Source organism: Mauremys reevesii, linkage group 11 (assembly GCF_016161935.1).
Source record: "Mauremys reevesii isolate NIE-2019 linkage group 11, ASM1616193v1, whole genome shotgun sequence".
Taxonomy (NCBI): Eukaryota; Metazoa; Chordata; order Testudines; family Geoemydidae; genus Mauremys; species Mauremys reevesii.
This window is the reverse complement of record NC_052633.1, coordinates 41,625,675-41,640,820: the sequence shown is the minus strand read 5'-3', so window position 1 is coordinate 41,640,820 and position 15,146 is coordinate 41,625,675. Positions and strand designations below refer to the sequence as shown.

At 39.7% G+C, this 15,146-nt stretch overlaps 1 protein-coding gene across 1 annotated transcript in view; it reads left to right on the top strand.

The window, feature by feature from the left end:
• Positions 1-15,146, top strand: part of B3GALT1 (beta-1,3-galactosyltransferase 1) — a 325,572-nt gene that overhangs the window by 220,535 nt on the left and 89,891 nt on the right. Inside the window, exon 3 of the mRNA XM_039493756.1 lies at positions 5,610-5,713. The gene's annotated coding sequence lies outside the window, so the exon portion shown is untranslated. The remainder of the gene's footprint in view (positions 1-5,609; positions 5,714-15,146) is intronic.

The following is a 15,146-nucleotide window of genomic DNA, read 5'->3' as shown; positions in this document are numbered from 1 at the left end:
GGGTTAGAGGACAGAAAGCTTGCAGGTCCTCCCTACTAGGTATATTGGGGGGGAGTTTTCAGAGACATGTAAAGATAAGAGGTAATCTCTCGCATTAAAGATTAAAGCCCATTCCACAAAGGCAATGGCAGCTTCATGGGCCAGTGGGTCCAGTGCACCATATACATGGTTTTGCGGGGCATCTCTGCATATGTTCACTACATTCTATAACACAGACTTTTGCAGGAGGTTTTGCAAACCATAGCTCATCTTTAGCCCACCCAACAATTGATAATGATGGGGGGGCGTGGGTGAGGAGCATGCACTGCTACAAAAATCCCATCACTACTGAATATATGGACGCATCCACCAAAGTGAGAATGAGAAAATTTATCTCACTTATCCAGACATTTTCATTCTGGATAGGAGGATGGGTCCATAAATGTGTCTCACCCTGTACTTTTATCTATTTCTTCCAGAAGGTGATGGCTCTTTAGCGTAGCATTGGCTTTTCCCTTTTTAGGGAGAGCTGATGGATAACTGTTCTTACATTTAATCAATGACCATTAGGTTTAACCCAGTTTACATGTTTTTGTCAGGTTGGATGATTCTACTTTTTGGGCAGATTTGTTGCTATTGTTATTGCATGAAAAAGAGTGTTTTAGTCAGATTCAAAGCTGATAACTTGTAAGTGACTCTCTGGAGAGGCTGTTCAGTGGGAGGAGTTATCTGGACAGTCAGCCCAGTCAATCAAAACATCTGCCTCCTATAGCATGGAGATTGAAGAACCCATCACTACTGAATGTATAGACTGATCCCTTGAAGTCAGAACCCCATATTCTTGGTACTGGTTCCCTATAGGCCAACAGAGACCACTTTTAGCATGTGTGTAATATGGAGGATCCCCTAAATGGGGGCTCCCTAGGGCCCATCCATGCAGCTGTCTTGTAAGGCACAAATGATATAGAGGGTTGTTAGGAGGGAGGCAGTTTTTATACACAAGGACATAAAACATGCAAATGAGATCTGTATTTTTTGTTTCCTTGCTTGTTCTTCACACAATGTCAGCTTCCTTGGCTAATGTAGGTTGTCCATTCTTTGCTAATCAAATTTGCAACAAGGGAGTTTTATTGGATCCACAGCTGCTTGTGGATACTCAGAGAAGAGCAGAGGCCAGGTATACTTATTGGCCAGGAGACTGTGATTTTTCTCCCTTAGTTGTGGGTTTAGCCTTTATCCTTGCTCTTGTCAGCTTCTCTTAGATTACAGGAATGTACTTCCTGTGGCAACAGATCTGGAGTCCACTTGAGAACTTCATTTAGTGAAGAATGTAGGGGCCACATTCTTAGTGATGCTCCTGAAGGAAGCAAGTAACACCACCTACATTCTCTAAACTGCATTGGTTTCCAGCTTCCTACAAAATGCAGTAAGTTTCATGTGGCTGAATTTTGACTACCTTAGAGATTTCCTTTTTTCTTGTGTTAACACGCTGCAGTCAAGAGTAGCCATGGCACTTGAGCTAACAACTTTCCATTTATAATAGGAGAGTTGGCAATAGGGCATTTTCACTGAAGAGTTCTCATTTCTACAATGTTCTCACTCTGTGTCCATCAAAGCCCAAGTTTTATGACCATCAGGTCACTTTTAAAAAAAAATCCATTTTGCTAAACACTCTCATGGGAGAAGAGGGATTAAGTGGATTGATCTGTGAGTCTCAGTTGGGGCTGGTGGACTTAATTATGGCTATAGGTCAAATATCTAAACAAAGTTGTGCATCACCTAGAGTTACTGTAGATAACTGTATGTAAAATACATCAATCACTACTCATACACACGCACGTGCATGCACACACACGTGTATTGGTAGGCAATTCTGAAAAAAGAAGATTATTTCATAGTATTTTTGGCATGATAATGGCAGTGTAAAAACCAAAGTTTCATAATGAGGCATCTTTAAATGTGACAGGTCAGTTTAATAGCAGAGTCATGTGGGATTGCACAAGAAAAGCAGTGATGTTTGCCAGTTACTCTAGAGCCATTATTAGAATAGATCTAAGAAGTCTTCTATCTGAATCTTTTTCCTTTTGACATAAAACACCTCTAAAATTTGAAGAGCTCAAAATAGTTTAGAACTTTTCTAGTTACAGAAGTCACAGTAAAAAAAATGTCCGATGAAAGACAGAGAGAAGCCAAGACTATTCTTAAAGAACAGTATATGTGCCTAAGATTAGACACAGGCCTAGACAGTACCTTCTTCAGGACTACATGTGAAGTTATATTTACTGCCACAATGTAACTTTGCATAAGGAGCCACATCCCTGCTTTGGAGCCAGCCATTATATGGCTGGGGAGTCCATGTCCATCTCTTTTACTGTGCCACAGTAAGTGCTGTCTTCCTGAAAGTGGGCAGTGTGAGTGATGGGCCCTGGCAGTACTGGCTGGGCACAGGGAGGGAAGCATATTGCTCCACTCCAAGGGTGGAGTAGCTGTCATACTAGGGTGTAATACTTAGCAGCCCCTCAGAGGAATTTTGGCAAGATCAACCCAAATTCCTCCCATGGCTCCCATTGCTCCATGGCCCTTTCAGTAACTCCCTCCAGCACATGTAAGTGTATCAGTCTAGCCTTTAGAGACTGAAACAATTAGATTTTTGCAGTGCTAGTAGATTCATTCTTATAGTTAGAAAAGGTACTTCTGCTTGGAGATGTTCCCGACACTTTCTGCCAGGTTTCCCTGTAGAACTCCTGGGTTGAGGTGAGGGGTTTATCTATTAAGGCAAATCTGATTAGTGGCCATTACTTCTGATAGAAATTTAAGACTGTCTGCCAGTGCCAGGGTTGGGGATTTTTTTCCTTCCAGAATTGCAGTAGTAAATTCTTGTCCCGATTTCATTCCCAAAGCAATTCTGTGTTTTCAAAAGGATTAGGTTATAATTCCTTTCCTTTATCTTTAAGCTACAAAAATTGGAAAGACTTCATTACTGTTTGGACACTGGTTAAGATTATTAACTGTCTGCATTGGATAGAGGGTTTTAAGAAAGTTGGATAGTGTGTCTCCCATCTTATGAGATATGTGGTATTTCATATCTTCTTATTCCAGATACGGAGAGGGGAATGGCTAAGGTTTAGGTGGGCTAAATATAACATAGTGGAGAAAAAAGGTGCTAAGAAAAGCTGCAGCAGAAGAGCTTAGTAGTCATTGTGCCTGAGGTATGGCAGCACCTTTAGCTAAAAATGTGGATTAATATGATAAACATCCATAAAATTACAGTCCACATTACCTAGCACTATAAACTCAAAGCCATTTCTCAGCGTGATTCAGCAATGCAATATAGAAAGCAAGTATTAGCTCACTAAAGTTTTCTTCTTGAAGACAACATGAGACAATGATCTATGCTCTAGTTCAGTCATAAAACTAAAACAAGTAATTTTCCCCTCTCGCTTTGCCCCACCTCCATACTGCAGTGTTCATCCTATTCTTATAGAATAAATATCCCTTTAGTATTTTCCTCCTCTCAGAACAGTTCCTTTTGAAGACACTTGAGAGCAGGATGGAGCACTGAGAACACCACCAAAGCAACAAAGAGTTACTTGAAAGGAAGGGGACGTTCTTAAAGGACTTGTCTGCAGTGATAAATTACATTGTGTTCTAACGCAACGTTGAGGAATCCTGGTAACTAATACAATGTTAAATGCTCAGTGTACACAAAGTTAGCATCATGCCCCCTAATGATGGTAAACCACAACCTGCTGACATGATGTTAAACACTTAGTCCCTGTCTACTCTGAGTGTTAAATTGTGTTTAATATCATGAAAGTTACCATGACTTCTCAGGGATGTGTTCTAATACAGTATAATTTCTGGGCAAACACAAGTCAGAACTGACTTCTTCAAATGAAAGCAAGATGCATCATAGGGCCAACTTTGAGCACAGTTCCATTGTGGTGATTATGCCAGTGGCAAACCTGGCCCACAGAATAAATATTTTTCATTTAAATCAGGTAATCCTGCCCTTTCCTCACTGAATACCCTCACTGTTGATCCTAGGTTACTGGATAAAGTACTAATTAAAAATATTTTCTTCAAGGTAGTTTTTCTGCACATGATATGCCACTTTATATTAGCTCCTATTGTGCCTGTTTAGTGCAGCACATAAGATCCTTTAAGACAGATGCTCTCAAAACAGTGTATAGAGGTTACACATCATTTGCACTGAAGTGGCTACTCTGGATATAAATAGGGTTGATATAAAAGGTCCTTTAGTAGCTTCTACTTGTGTTCCATGTTTTTATGAGTTTAGCCAAAAGCGTACTATTTAAATTAGTGTGTGTGGGGGGGGGCGGGGTTATTAACAATTGTTTATTATTTTGAAAGATTAAGAAAAATAAGTCAATTTTTTTTCAAAATGCTTATAGGAAAACTTTAAAAAGGAAATCAAGTAAAGATAAACCCTGTATGACATCGAAAGATCACAGAATCCATTCTAAAAGTCATATACAAAACCTTTTTCAGACAGTTTTTCTCCTATGATGGGTGTTCAACTTATGATACTTGCTATTCATATGATGTCATGAGACATCATGTAAGCAAATTGATTATGTGTAAAATATTGTATGCAGAGCTATGTTTTTGCCTCATTGCACAAATGTTTTGAATATTATGGCATTTAAATAATTTTTTGCTCTTTACAAACTGTAATCAGTCAGTCCAAGTAATTTCTAGATGTACTAAAACAGTCTAGCAGTGAAATTGAGTTCATGGTCCCAGTCCAATTTCTAAGGGACTAGAGTTCATATAAAAACAACAACAGACTAGCACTTACCAGAGGGCCAAAGACTGAGTAGGGTTTGAATCTGAAACTGCCCTTTGAACTATAGGGATTGGTCTGCTTCAAACTACTCAGGTTTAAGCATGTTAGTGAAGCAGCATGGACAACAAACTACAGCTGCTTGTGTCATGCAGTGTATATGGTCTGTAGACATGTCTGGTGAGATTCTGCACTGTGCCTCTAAGCCATCTTTACACCCTCCTGATCTTGGGCTGCTTCAGGAGCTAGAGAGGCCGCAGCTGTAATTTAGATTGTCCTGGGGACCCGTCTAAGAACATGTCTGCACAAACACTTATTGAGCAGCAACCTGGGGTGTAAATCTGCAGTGCACAGCATGCTGGAGCGCTAAGTGTCCTTGGGGACCTTCAGCTGAGTACTAAAAGTTCCCTAATGTGCACTAACTTACTGCGGTTTCAGATATTTGCCAACATTGCTAACATTTTCAATAAAACTGAAAGAAAATGGGTTCATGCCAGTTAACACACAGGTATTGAAAATGGTTATTGTAGTCTACTTTTCTTTCTTTCTTTTTTTTTTTTTATTTGTTACCCATCTGTCCTTCTCTTACTCCCATCTGTTTCTTTCACTCAGTATGCTGGAATCTTGTTTCATGACATGGAGTCTAAGCTCTTAATGTAGCACAGTATAAGTTACCCAACTGAAAATGCTTTTTGAGAATAAATCATTGTCCTTGTATTCTGTAGGAAGCAACAAACATTGATTTTGTTGTTAATGTGTATGAGAAATCTTTCTTTCAACAGAATGAATATTGTAACTGTCAATAAATGCCCTCTAATTTCAGATTATGCACTTCAGAATAATACCAAAAGGATCATCATTTTAATCAGTTATTGATTACTATTTGGGGACCTTACACAGATTCCACTCCTTGTTGCTTTTTATAAGGTAAGTACTATATAATGCCTTAAACTGTTTTCAAGTCTTTAAAGTTTGTACAACAGCATGTCAGATTTGCAACACTTTGCTTATTCAATAGCAAATCTTCCTTTAAACCACAAAGAAGGTAGACTTGTTTTCATTCCTTGGTTTGGTTTAATAGCTTCTCTGCATGACAAATGATTTGTGATCCTGGAGGTCAACATAGTGAAGCATAAAAATAGTTCTTTGGGGCAGTTTGAATGGTGTTATATTTCCTCCAACAAGGACTGACACTTTTATAAAAGAATTACAGGATATTTGACAGTTACCAGTAACAGATTTTTTAGTAATAGCTTGTAGTTTTATGCAATGTGGTAAATAAAATTCACAGGAATGTCGAAAAAGTGAACAAGTTTTATTATTTTAAAATGCTCTAAAGTATATATTAATTCTTTCCAAAAGGGACAAAAAAATTAATACCACACTTGTCATAATCTCCGTGTCAGTCTCTTTTCTATTAATGTGACATTTTAAATTCATTCAGCCCTGATAATGCTTTGTTTTATATGTCAATGCTTCAGTAATAATATCAGAGGAATAGCTTTGGTTTCTGTCTGCGGCAGGACTTTCAGCTGATATGGAACACAGAATCATAATTGAAATTACAAACAAAGTATCAGTTTGAAAGAGTATATCATTAAGTTATTTAACTTTGCTGCTAGGGCGATATTCAGACAGAAGTGAGAAGTCATATTAGGAAATCCTATTTCTGCCAGTACAAGATAATTTAATACAAAAATCAAATAATTCAGTAATGCATTCTCCTATGTGATTCTTGGCAATTGAAAGTTATACATTTTATGTTGTAAAGAGTTAAAAATACACACTGAGAATTTAGCTGGGGAAGTAAAACATTTCTCATGATGAAAAATGGAAAAAAGCCCAGTAATAGTACATATAGTAGAAGTTTCATGTTTTAAAAAAAATCAATAATTGTGATGTAGTAGACTACTTTAAAAAATTAGTATATGCATAAAGGTTAGAAGAATTATGACACTTAAATACACAAGCCATTTCCCCATTTTATGACAAGAGTTTAAAGTACTTACAAATGAAAGTAAATGGAAAATGTCTGATATTAATCATACAAAAGAAATTTAAAGCATATCGCTTTTACAGCCATTAAGAGACCAGTTCATAAAAGCTTTAAACACCACTTGCGTAAGTTTTCCATATAGCATTTCAAATAGCATTTAGACAGGAAAGCAATTGTTTGAGTAAAAGAACATATTTTTGCAATTTGTGAGCTCTTTTTCCCTGTTCACAATTATTTTCCACTGTAAAGAGCTAAAAACCAACAAAAAGGATATCTTTGAGAGGGAAAAGTTTTAAAGAGAGGTGGTTCTTTAACTTTGCTAGATGGATTCATTAAGCAAAAGTCTAGATAATGTATATATGATAAGAGTGACTCAGTATGAACTATTTGGTATTCAAACCAGATCACTTGTCCCCCCCACACACACACACTCACACCCCATTTGCATGGTATCAATATTCATAGCCATATTCAGTGGAGTTACATGGGGTAGTTGAGTAAAGAATATAGCCTTGCAATTGAAAATCAGAGCTTATTTATTCAGGTGAGAGCAACAGTGACCCACAGTTACAGCTCCTGAACTCAATGCTTTGTTGACTCATGATCAGGACCATGCGTATTTGTGATCCCATGGCTGCATGGTCCATCCCTCCCCTGGAATTAGAGCTCCAATCTATAACCAGGGCCAACAAGAGTGGGGGGAAGCTGGTACAAATTACCGGGCCTGGTGGTCCAGAAGGGGGCCCGGGGGCCGGCTTCGTGGGCCCTGTTTAGCCGATCTAACATTGCTGGGGGGCCCACATTTTTTTTTCCACCGGGGCCCGAACCCGCTCTCGGCGGCCCTGTCTATAACCTTTCATTTAATTTTCTTCTTTCCCTAATGGTTGCAAAAACCATAGGAATAAATGTGGCCCAAGGTAAATGGGGGTGTTTAGATGTCAACAGTATAGCTGAAACTTTAATACAATATGTCTACCCCACAATCACAAAAGTGGCTCCCATACTCCCCAGGTCCCAACCCTCCTCAACTGTCCACTACCAGCTGACCACTTCAGAGGTCAGGCTGGGGAAAATCCTGTTGTCCAGAAGGACAAGTAGAAGTGCTTTCTGGGCAAGATGTTCAGCTTTCATATCCTCCACATAAGGACAATAGATAGGGTAGGGGTGGTTTGAGTGATGTCTGGGACAGCAACTGTGAGCTGCCAGTCACTAGGAAGGGTGGTCAGAGGGGCTGAGATGGAGTAAAGCAAAGAGAACTGAACTGCCTCAGGAGTAGGGGAAGGAGAAGGATCTGGACGGAGCAACAGAACTGAGCCAGATAGTGCCATGCTGGAATTCTCAGCAGCTAAAGACAATCCTGGTCCTTATTTCTGAACACTTATCCCCTCGGATGGTAGATATGAAGGGTTAAACATTTGTGGGTCTTTAGAGGCAAGCATGCCCAAGAATCCAATCTGTATGATTGCAACTGCCTTTGAGCATAGTGATGTCAGATACATTAGGCTACAACACCTACCTACCATTCATGTGGTTTTAATGCTTTAACTCCACACAGTGGCCTAGCGATAAAGAGAAATGCCTTGTTATGTCAGTGAACAAATTGACAATCCGTTAGGTCACTTTGCACAGGTACTGTATCAGGATGGCTCTCTCCTTTTCCTAAATCAGTAGTTGCCTCTAAATACCAGAAAACAGCAAAAAGCAGGCAAAATGCTTTTAACCCCCAACCTCCTGTCTTTCAGGATGTGTGTGTGTGTGACCTGTAGCACTGCAGAGGTAGAATGAGGGTTTTCCATTGTGAAAATAACCAAAGCAAGTCGACACATACTCATACCAGGGCCGCCCAGAGTGGGGGGCAAGAGGGGCAATTTGCCCCAGGCCCCGAACCCCACAGGGGCCCCTGGAGTGGGGTCCTTCACTCACTCCGGGGGCCCCGGAAAACTCTTGCGCGGCTGGGCACAGGAGCTTCTTCTGCTCCCGGTCTTCGCCGGTGGGGGGTCCTTCCGCTCCCGGGCGGAAGGACCCCCCCCGCTGGCAAATTACCGCCGAAGACGGAGCGGGACCCGCCGCCGAGTTCAGCTCGGTCTTCGGCGGTAATTCGGCGGCAGGGGGGCCCTTCCGTTCCGGGACCCGCCGCCGAAGTGCCCCGAAGACCCGCGGCGGGGGCCCCCCTCTGCCGAATTACCGAAGACCGGGCTGCACTTCGGTGGCGGGTCCCACTTCGGCGGTAATTCGGCGGCGGGGGGCCCCGCCGCGGGTCTTCGGGGCACTTCGGCGGCGGGTCCCGGAACGGAAGGGCCCCCCGCTGCCGAAGACCCCAGGCCCCCGGAATCCTCTGGGCGGCCCTGTACTCATATACAGCAAAGCACAATCCAGGATTTGATACACAGCCCAAATGAACATGCCATCATCCTGTTAGGCAATTCCCTATTGCCTTGAAAGGACAGAACACTTGTGAATGTAGTTATAGTGACCAGTCAATCACAGCAGCCGGCAGCACTAGTGGAGACTAGACCAGTGTCTATTTCAAACCAGACAGATATTACCCATAATATTATTTAGGGATTCAATTTTTTTCTTGAATTAAAAATAAATAAATGACAGACTTTTAGTTTTGACTCAGTCTCAGACTGATGGGGGCAGTGGTATTTTAATTTACCATAAGGTGAGGACACTTATGTGATTAAGTGGGAGATTCAGATCTTATGAAAAAGAACCCTGGCCCAAAAAGTTGTAGGCAAACACTCAGAAAACAAAGAAATGCCTTTAATCAGTTACAATGACATTTTCTTCATGAACAACCAAACTGGAAGACTTAGCTTCCCAAGGACAATTGGTCAGAATTCCCTTCCCTCCCCCTCCACCCCTTCTATGGTGCAGCTACATATTGTTAATGCAAAAAATCTGCACCATATTGAGAACTGAAAATGCAGACACTGAAAAATAAATGGAATTTAGTATCAAAATAACATGGCCTATTGCAATGAGTGTTTTGTTTTTCATATATTTAATTCAGCCAAACCCCCCACTTCTTAGTTTAAATGCAGGTTGCTGTAAATTTCCAGTCTGCCACGCAGTCGACTGGAATTTGCGTCAGAATTTAGGTTCAGTTTGCTGCAGAGTAACCTAAGCTGAGGGGAAGAGAGCCCTGCAGGAGGGTAGGAAGACAAGAACCCTGTGAAATAAAGCTACTGCTCTATGTAGACTAACAATACAATAAGGGGTGTTTGGGGTGGGAGGGAGAAGGGAGACATCACACCTGGGCCCAATCCTCAGTTGGTGTAAATTAGTGTAGTGCCCTAAACTTCAGTGAAGCTACCCTGTTTTACACCTCCTTAGGATCTGGCCCATTATTTGCACTCACTGGATTACATTGAAGCATCTACATGCAGGTCACGCCCTCTCTGCCTCATCACACTCACTTCCCCCCCCCACCTGTCTCTCTGCATAGATGCTCAGTAAACACTGTGTGCTGACACTAGTGCTTTGGCTCTCTGTGCTGCTTTCAGGATCAGAGACCAATCATTGATTGATGATGCACCAGCCAGATTAGAATCCATCTCACTCTCTGCAGAGCTATAGAGGGAAAAATAGTAAAAAAATATTGGTCATTCAGCAGCCATGACTCTGAACGGATACCGGGAGCAGATTTGTTGAGTAAAAGGTGCCCTATTCAGTCACTTTTCAGAGTACAACCTCAGTTCAAGAACAAATGTAATTATAGAAAATGTGTGGATATTAGAAACAAAAAGATGTAAGTCAGCCAAAAAAAGAGTCGTCAGTAAAAGTAAACCCTCAGCAGGTTTACAACAAATGCTCAGACATGAAGCACAGTGGCTGTGAACTCTTCAGCAGCCAATAAACAGCTAACTGCTGACTTTATTCTCTCAGGATATTGCACTAAAACAGATACCCATTTTCTATTGCTCTCTCTTTATTCTTTGCCTACCAGCTTTATCCTTCCTTTGGATTGCTCAAACATATTTATTTTAATCAGAAACTAAAATAGCAGTGTCTCTCTCTGTTGTCTCTGAGAAGAAAAACCAAACGGATGCAGTTATTTACAAAAAAATCAAATGCACTTAGCATTAAAGAAGGAAAACCAGATGAGTGTCCGTGTTTTAAATAGCAGTCAAGGATTTCACAACCATGTAACTTTAGTACAGTGTAATAGGAGAGAGGGTTTAAAAATAAAGGAAGGACTGTGACCAGACAAGGTTTATACCAGATGATCATCATGGTCCCTTCTGGCCTCAAAATCTATTAATCTTCCATATTCTGTCCCCATTTCCCCCTATATAATACATTGTTTAATTAGCCTCTCTTTTAAGGGATTATTTAAATAGTTCTGTAACGTGTATAACTTTGTTCATGCTAATTTTTGTATTCAGATTGCCAGCAAGATGACTGAGGCAGGAGAGCAGCTCTCTCTTATTTTGATTTAGCTTGAACTCCTTCCAAAGAGACACAAGTTAAACAAACAAACCACCATACAAAAAGTCGCTCTTATACCAGAATGACACAGTGGGTTGCTCACAACAAGACAAACAAGGTTTTAATTTATACCTGAAGTTGTACCCAAACATTTTTTCCACGTACACAAGGTCTTAAAAACAAATAAAAATCTATTATTTTATATATTGCAATATTGCAAATGATAGGCCTAGTACTATAGTCCCTGCTCAGGCAAAATTCCCATTGATTTCAAGATGAGACCTGATACATACAAAGATTCTACTTTATCTTTAAAAAAAAATACATCCATGTGTAATAAGAGAACCTACATGGTGTCAAAATCCATGAAAATCAATAGTCTTCATATGACCCTATTAGTTTGCTGTTCACACTTCTTCACAAAATCAAGAGTACCTAATCAGAACTGTTTGGGTAAAAGTGAATTATAAAAATATATTCGGGCCTTTGAATGTATTCAGCTAGTGTGATTGTTGTACTAGTTTAGAACAAATGTCATAACTGAAATTCAACCTAGGTAGTTTGAAAGACTGTTTCATAAGTACATTAGAGACATAGGCTAAGGTTCATTTAAGGATGCATTGTTTTACATTAAGCACAGAAATAATCAATATTTTTATGTGTGATTAGTAAAGTGGAAAACTATTTTTATGACAGAATTTTTCTTAAACCAACATTAAGAAGAAATATGTAACATATCAAAGTAACTTGTGTCATATGCAAAGATTAGGGCCTGTTTTTACAGAGAATTGTTGATTAATAGAAAAGCTAGACTGAAGAGAAAAAGTGAGACTGTGTGTTAGAGAGAGCAAGAGAGAGATGGCAGTTGTCTTCTGCTGCCATCAATTTATTGTTCCTTCAGGAGAAAAAATGATTCACAAAAAGGAATTCAACTACTAAGTGAAAATGTACTAGGAAAAAAAAGAGCTAGAAATGAGAAATTGCTGTACAAAAGTGACTGCAAAACCCCCTCAAAACAACCTCAGAGGTATTGCAGCCAAACTGATTGATGATAGATAATACAACTCTGAACTTCATTGGATCACGGAGACTTGTCACCAAGATACCCTACAGACTATGCATCTTAAGAAAAAGAGCAAACTGCATTTTGAGCACCCAGCCAAAATAAAACAAAAAAACAAACAAAAAAATCAATGTTGATTTTTACCTGGTATCATTGAATTAAAGGAATATTCATATTTATTCATTAAAAGTGAGATTTGTCCTCACCTCAGTTGTGACTGAAGTGTGTAATCCAGCCACAGTCTACGGACAGCATACATACAGAGCATATCCACAACCCCTTGGTAGCTGCTTGTCTAGTGCCTTAACTGGTATTAGAAGCCCCAAGACCTGCACACCCCATATGCAGTGATAGGGGTTTATAGCCAGTGAATCTATGTGATCACGCATCAAGTGGCCACTCCCCCACACAGAACTGTTAAGGCACAGCACTATGATATGTTGCCATGGGATGTGGTTGTAGTCTGAGAACTTATTCTACCATGGGGTTCCAAATTCCACCCTGTTCATAGGTCTGCAAATCCTTCAAAGTCTGATCAATAGATCTTTAGTCCACATTTCATCATCTGACTTATTAACTCTTGCTAAGAAGTGAGTGGCCACTCCTATGGCTGGAATTTTTTAGAATTAACTTGGTCTAAATTTACAATCATAACATAATTCACTTCTCAGTTTTGACTACTAAGTCAAATATTTCAGTCAGAGCAATTTGCAACTGAGACCTTTCACATGTTAGGCCCACTACTGCTCTGAATAGAATAGAGAGTTTTTTTCACTGATTTTAATGGGACTAGGATAGAGTCACCTAACTACTAAATGTATTCTTGCTAAGAAAGACTGAAGAAAGAGCCTGTTAAATGGCCAATCTGTGTTAGAGCATTCCAATTGCTTCAGCAGACTTCAGACAATAAGAAAACTTCAACAATAGACTGTTTAGCCTTTTATAGAAAAGTGTTTTTGACTGTAACCCAGGTAAAATACACAAGCTGCAGTAGGATTTGGCTATGAGATTGTCCTACTTAATCTTCTCTCCAGAAGACAGAAGACTAGCTCTTAATCACATTCAAATATTATATCCAAATGACAATGACTAGAATGTATCCCATCGAATCTAATCACATATCTTCAAGAATTACTGATTTCCTACCTTCTCTGTCAGGACAAGTCTGCTGAAAACCAGTGATTATTAAGACAGTCGGTCAGTTCTGGGAAGTGAGAGCAGAGATTGCAGACATATTTGTCACACCTGAAGAAGAAAGCAGGCTTTTGTTAGACAGCTGTTCAAATAAACCTACTAATCCTAATATTAGTTCCAACTAAGGCCCAGAACAATGCTACGAAGCTCAGACCCTTTTGGTTGCACAGAGCCCCACTAAAGTCAGTGGGGATCCACACAGGCCTACACAGACCAGCTTAAATGACTATCACAAATCAATATATTTGGAGCAACTCCAGCTTATTTCATCATAAAAGAGGCTAGATGTTTATGTCAGATTTTCATAGCTAGAGGGAAATGTGAGCAAGTGAAATTTAATCATTGTTGTCAGTCAACATAAGATTTACCTAATGAAAGAAGGTATTACTCCAACTTGAACTAAACTATAACGTTTTCATACAGGTGAATCTAGTAAATTTACTACCTCTGCTGTAAAAAATAGGTCCTACAACTTTCCCTCTTCCCCCTAAAGAAAGTAGCCAAATATTTTAAGCAAAATTACAAAACACTTTCACCCAAAGTAATAAAATTGCAACGATTGAATTTCAGGATTCAAATTCTCCAGCGCTATAGATTACCAGAGTCTTGATTCAGCTGACAGCTTTTCACATCTGAAGAGCAGGATTTAGGACAGTTATTTTCTTGAAAACAGAATAAACTAAAAAGAGCATATGAGACTAAAGCCATGTTTACGGTTGCTATTTTGGACTTTTTGTATGAGCGATTTAGCGATAGGTTCAATTTCGCTATATTAAGAATAATAGTGGTTGAACTGATAGGATCCTGAAGCAAAATTATTTTCTTCTATGGAAACTAATCTTGTTTTTAAAAAAGCTTATTTTTGAGTACAAAACATAGTACTGTGTAGTTATTTTAAAATAGTTGCTATAGTTTCTTCCAAGATGGTGTATAAGGTTGGAAACTTATCTAGTGTATACTCCATTCTTCCCTGATTGTTGGTCATAATATAGCACCTGTGTGGCTGTGACCCAATTTTCATTCCAGGGAAATCAGGTTTAAACATCAATTAAACTACATCCCAGCTTTTAAATTACCTTCAGTATGTGAGGGAGCTTTGTTTGTCATTCTTTGGCTGAAGGGAAAGAGGTCTCTAAATATTTACCTAAAAACAGCCCACAAACAAACAAACAGCAAGTGTGACCTTTTTTCCTCCCACCTACTTTAAGCTTTTCTTCATAAAAAGGTAAGCTGTTAAATGACTCATGTCTGAACTAACAATTTCAAGTAGAAAGAAGACTAAGCCTTTTGGGGACAAATTCAGCCTGGCATAACACAACTGACTTTGCTGAAAAAGTACCTGCTTACACCAGCACCAAATTTGGTCCTTAAATTGTGAAGATTGACATACTTTCCTATAAGATCAACAATGTATGAGGAACCTAGAGAAGCAGCCATGGCATCTGAACTAAAACCTGTTTGTGGTTTCAACTGTATGCTTCTGTTTTGGCTAACAACGATTTGCCTGCTAGGCTAGCGAACAGGGGACTGCAAACAGGGGAGTTAGAGAAGGAGTTTGTAGGAGGGAGTTGCAATAAAATCGCTATGGGTAGGAAGGGCCACATCGCCAGTGCCAGCACTGCTCCTCTCTCTTCCACCTGCTCCTGTATCCAGACAGACAGCCTAACCATGGA